The sequence below is a fragment of the Mauremys reevesii genome, linkage group 9, assembly GCF_016161935.1.
Source record: "Mauremys reevesii isolate NIE-2019 linkage group 9, ASM1616193v1, whole genome shotgun sequence".
Lineage (NCBI taxonomy): Eukaryota > Metazoa > Chordata > Testudines > Geoemydidae > Mauremys > Mauremys reevesii.
This window is the reverse complement of record NC_052631.1, coordinates 36,324,011-36,330,010: the sequence shown is the minus strand read 5'-3', so window position 1 is coordinate 36,330,010 and position 6,000 is coordinate 36,324,011.

The window sequence follows — 6,000 nt, the reverse complement described above, 5'->3', positions numbered from 1 at the left end:
GATGTACAGGGCTAATATGCCAACCCCTATTCAGAAGCAACAAACTTGTCAATCACCCTGCAGTAACATTAGCCACCTACTGTCATTCTCATGCAAAGGAAACAGTGTGGTGTTTTGGAGCAGGAAATATTGATTTCTCCTGTGGAAAGTGTTTGATTTATGTACTTAAATGTTTTTAAACAAGTTTGGCATTTGCAGAATGTGTGGCAGTTAGAAAGAAGCCTAAACCAAAGCTCCTGATCTAATATCTCCAACTTCAGGTGGGAGAATGAGTTCAGATTTTCAACCTAGATCTGAATTTGACAGGGGATTTTTATCTTCATAATGGCCAGCACCAAAACCTAGGACCAATGCAAAGCAGTTTGAAATTGGGACTCAAGATTTTTATCTTGGGTCCAATTGTAGATTCAGCTTCTATAAGAAAATGGAAGGAACTCAGCTTTCTGTCCTGCTTTATGCAACAGATGAATCTGAACAATACTAGTTGACTAGCAAAGTGATGGGGGCAGGCAAGCAGAACTGTGTGAAACAAAGCTTTACTAAATATGCTGAGAAGCCAGAGTAATGCTAAGGCTCTATTTGCCTGCATTGCCGAGTCTTGGGTTCCTCATCCATTTAGGGCTCTCCAGAAATCTAATCTTTTACTCTTGTTCTACTCATCATACTATAGTTATGTTGTACTTTCAATTAGCATAATGCAGTTTAGAACTTTGGGGTATTACATGGAAGTATTTCATGTTTAATATGTACCTCATTTCCTTTGGCATCAGCAAATGTTAGTCATATTGAGTAACTGAATGACTTGAGGGAGGAAGAACTTGCAGTAGTCTGCATAGTGAGCCAGGAAGTTGTGTCCCAGTAGACTTACTTCAGACTAGTGAAGTTCAGGAACGTCACTAAAAGACTGAGTCAAACTTACAAAGGGAACTGGGTCCTTTTAGGCCTAAGGCTGGTCTCATGTTGGTTTTTCAGCAGAAGGACCATATAGTAGGTGTTAGGATCGATGGCTTCCCCAGAGAATGACTATATTATACATATATTATAGTGTGCTTATGTGTAGGAACTTTACTTCCAGGAAGTGTTTGAGAGATGACAACATATGTAGAGAAAAGAAAAAGCTGGAATACTACACGGTTCTGGCTCTTCATGTCTGCACACAGAATAGTAGGATAATGTAGGTAGCTCCCCTGTGATGCTCTGTACCTTGGGGGAACACCCAGCACCCCCGTGTTCATCCTTGTAAAATTATTGTATGGTATCTAATGCAAAGCTTGTCATGTCAGGTGTCTTCAGAAGGCTCATGATGTACTGAGCATTGGTGGTATAGCAATGCTATAGTAATTGTTACAGTAATGTTATAGGTTATAATTTCAGGTATGTAGTTATGAGGCTGAAAATATGTCCTCGTGGCTCAAAGCAAGCCCAGGCAAAAACTCTCCAGAAGCAGAGGGGCAGTTCACACCTCATCAGGGCATGTGTGGGACAAGCCCAGCCTCACAGGAACAAAGGACACAGGCCTAGGCAACAAGGTAGATAGACTGGAGGGTAGGGACAGGGTCCAGCATGACCTAGACAAATTGGAGGATTGGGCCAAAAGAAATCTGAGGTTCAGCAAGGACAAGTGCAGAGTCCTGCACTTAGGAAGGAAAAATCCCATGCACTGCTACAGGCTGGGAACTGGCTAAGCAGCAATTCTGCAGAAAAGGATGTTGGGGTTACAGTGGACAAGAAGCTGGATATGAGTCAGCAGTGTGCTCTTGTTGCCAAGAAGGCCAACAGCATATTGGGCTGTATTAGTAGGAGCACTGCCAGCAGATCAAGGGAAGTGATTATTCCCCTCTTTTCGGCACTGGTGAGGCCACACCTGGAGTATTGCATCCAGTTTTTGGCCCCCCCACTACAGAAAGGATGTGGACAAATTGGAGAGAGTCCAGCGGAGGGCAATGAAAATGACTAGGGGGCTGGGGCACATGACTTATGACAAGAGGCTGAGGGAACTGGGGTTATTTAGTCTGCAGAAGAGAAGAGTGAGGGGGGATTTGATAGCAGCCTTCAACTACCTGAGGGGGGTTCCAAAGAGAATGGAGCTAGGGAATTCTCAGTGGTGGCAGATGACAGAACAAGAAGCAATGGTCTCAAGTTGCAGTGGGGGAGGTCTAGGTTAGATATTAGGAAACACTGTTTCACTAGGAGGGTGGTGAAGCACTGGAATGGATTACCTAGGGAGGTGGTGGAATCTCCATCCTTAGAGGTTTTTAAGGCCCTGCTTGACAAAGCCCTGGCTGGGATGATTTAGTTGGTGTTGGTCCTGCTTTGAGCAGGGGATTGGACTAGATGACCTTCTGAGGTCTCTTCCAACCCTAAAATTCTATGATTTTAACAACAAAGAATCTGTTGGACTCTCGAGTGAGTCACCCCCAGACATTGAGCGTGAACAGCCCAGGAGTGGGGGTTCTCACAGCAGAACAGGGTAAGGATGGCTCCCAAAGACAAGGATTGGAGTGACCTAGCATATCACTGGTCCGGATAATATCAGAGGGGAATTTCACACCCTCACCAAGGTCCTGTTTGGGAGCAGATATCTGGTGCCCCCTGCAGCCTAAGGGTGGCTGAAAAGGGCAACTTGGCTCCAGGATGAAGCAAGGCTTTTAAAGTGTATTTATCCTAAGATTACACTTATTGGGTCTGTTCTTAAGGGATACTGAACACTTCCTTTGGCCTTATGGATGCTCAGCAACAGGGGTCAGGCTCATAGAGCCAGTACTGCTCTCACTTACATCTGTGCAACTTGGCTAAAGCCAATGTGAAAGCACAGGGGATACACTTGTGCAGCACCCAGCACATTGGGATTCCTAGGTGCTAAATAATAGTGATAAATTTGATGGCAGAATTTGGCTATTTTACTATAGTGTCCCTACAAATTCCTGTAGTGCAGTGTTTTGCCTCGATGCTGCTACCCTGGGGTTCATGAACTATTGTTCATGTTACATTCTTAATGGAAGTGGATGAATAAAGTTTGTTGGAAAGCTTCTAGTGCAGCAGTAGAGTGGATGGGTTTCAGATGTTGGCAGAGGCAGTGCTAGCCCATTGGGGTCACTAAGTAGGAAGATTTGCGGCCCCTCTTACCCGTCATCCACACTCTAAAAATATTAATTGTATTATTTCCACATACAAAAACATACCAACATAACACATATTCATACAGTTGTTCAAAAAATTCCATATTAAATAAGATGAATGGTATTTTAGGGGTAATGCTAAATCTGGACCCCCTCGAGCTGCTCAGGGCCTTAAGCAATTGTTTAGTCTGCCTATGCGTAGTGCCACCACGGGTGGTTGGCTGTCTCTTAATTACACCAAACTAGACACCACAAACTCCAAAGGCTCTATAAACAGGTACGCACATCAGAAAGATGTAAAAATAGAAAGTTACTGCCACCACACGAAGGCTGTGAATTGCTCAATACATAATTAAAGGCTGCAAGTGTTACTGATTCATTATACCCCAATATCACATTCAGTGTTGTCAGTAGCTATCCTGTTCTGGACTACAGGGATGGCGTGTTCTGGTTTGGACACTCAGCAAAATAAATGTAAAAGCTGTGATGATATTTCCCCACCACTAATTTAAAATATTCTGCTACAGTGGGAAGAGCAATAAAGTGTTTCTGTGGATTATCAGTGAATGACTCTCACTTTCAGCTGAAGACTTCCTGTGTGACATATTAAAACAATTGCCCCTAATTTTGTAAGACCTCTGCATGTGGAATTTCCAATGGTTTCCCTTAGAGGTCTAGAGTACTAAACCTCTCGTGAGAATATTCCAGTGTTTGTGCAGGTGTCCTACTGGAATGCAGATTTGTTCCTATATTGGAGTGACAACTGGAATATTCTTTCTGGCTCTTGAGGAGGCAGGTTGATAAAATGGGCAGTGAGATTGACGGGTATTGCAATTCATGCAATTATTGCATTGTTAATTTGGAAATGGGCTGGTGCCTAAGACAATGGAGTGAGTTTCAGGAAACCTCAGTTCAACTCCCAGTTCAGTCACAAACTCGGTGTGACCTTGGATAAGTCATTTTATCTAACCTGTGGCTCAGTTCCCATCTATAAAATGGGAATAGTTCTTCCCTAGCTCTTGGGGATGTGCATAAAACAATAGAAAAGGAGGAGTGGGGGAAATAAATGTTTGGCTTTTACATTTCTAAAATGGAGTTAGCTTTTTAGTTGGGCACTAAAGAGCCTACAAAATTCCAGCAGCGTTTTCCTAGAAACAAACTCTGACCAAATCAGAACTTCAGACTGAGCCCATGTCTACCAACTTTCACCCTGAAAATACTAATTAGTCTTAGGTATAATACTGCTTTGGGCCCTGATCCAGTGTCATTGAAGTCAGAGGGTGATTTTTCTATTGACTCCCATGAGAGTTTAAACAGGCTCTACAACAAAAAATGAACTAGAATTAAAATTCAAATGAAGGCTTCTGAAGGGATTTCACTGTCACAAGCATGTCAATAAGGCACAACAGAATAATGGCTGTGACTGTTTCTTTTATAAAAAGTCAGTCCCATTTCATTAAAGATAATATAAACTGTGGCCCTCTAGGGAATTAAGTGGTTAAATGGCATCAGCTGTCAGCCTCATACCTTTTAATACCACTTGAAGCATATTATTATTCCCCAGCCAAGCTTGGCATGTTGGATCTTATTGCTTAATTATGTGTCCCAAGTTCCAATTATGTTGCCGGTTGTTAAGCTTGTCAAGTCCTATTTTACTGATAATGCTTGTTTTGCAGTTCAGAAGTCCAAAGGGAGATGCACTGGGCTTGTCAAAGGAGGATCTTACCTTAGGCAAGTCAGTGATTTTAAATAAATCATTTCCTCTAGTATCTGAAAAAACATTTTTTCTGTTCAGGCTAATACTTTGAACAAATACCCTTCAGCTTCTTTTAAATGTTTGATACCACTGTACATTAGCTTGTTAATGTCCGTCTAGGCTGTTCATGAAGGATAGAATTAGGAAGCTTGGAAGGGTGGTTTTTTTGTTTTTGTTTTTTTAAGAGCAATGTTAATCAAAAGTAAGATTCTTCCACTGACTGAGATTATTTTCAACTTTACCTTAATGATATTTATGAAGCTCTGATTAGGTGCCCTTCTGTCTTGCATTGTCGGAGGATGATATGATCTCTTCTTCTAGTCTCAAGGGTGAAACTCAGTTTTAATACTTCAGTGACTTATGAAAAGGGCAACTCTGACAGACATTTTGTGACTTTTCCTTCAGGAGAATGTCATCCCTGAAGATAATCCAGATAATTTCTTATGTTACTGGCAGGGATAGTTTCCTCCCAGTTTGAAAAGTAACCATGACTAGCAGTACTGGTCTTGAACAATACTGGCCATACCCTTAAGTTTGGCTTTGGAACGGTAGGCTATTGAAGTGCATGTGAATGCCCATGAATAGAGGCTGATAGTGGAACACTTGAATTAGGTTTTAGCACTTATTTTGGGATAACGCCTAGCAGCCAGCCAGACTGCTCAGACAAACAAGTGGGAGCAGGTGCGGGTTGGAGGGAGGCAGGGTGCCAAATAAGCTGTGGCTAGTTCTTCGTTGGCCCATAGCAGTGTAACCACAGAGTGATTATCATTCTTTAGAACTTTTTGGATGACATCGATCAGATCACCCCAAAAGCTTGGAGAAAGGGGGACCTTATACGAGCTTTTTCTGTTCACGAAAATGCAGCTCATAAAACAGATTCTATCATCTGACCTTCACTTCTATCCTCTGCCTTTCCTGTTCAGAGCCAGTTTGGGCTGACATTTATTTTCCGTTAGAGCCTGGTTTCGTAAATTTAATCTCTGGTTTGGAGGTTGATCTGTTACATGAATGGACCGCACCCTTCAGTGGAGCACCCTTGAGAGTTCTGACGGATGTGACTTTCTTTTTCTTTTTGTTTTCTTCTGTGTTTTTTGTTTTTGTTTAAGGCAGTTGAGAGCCAAGGTA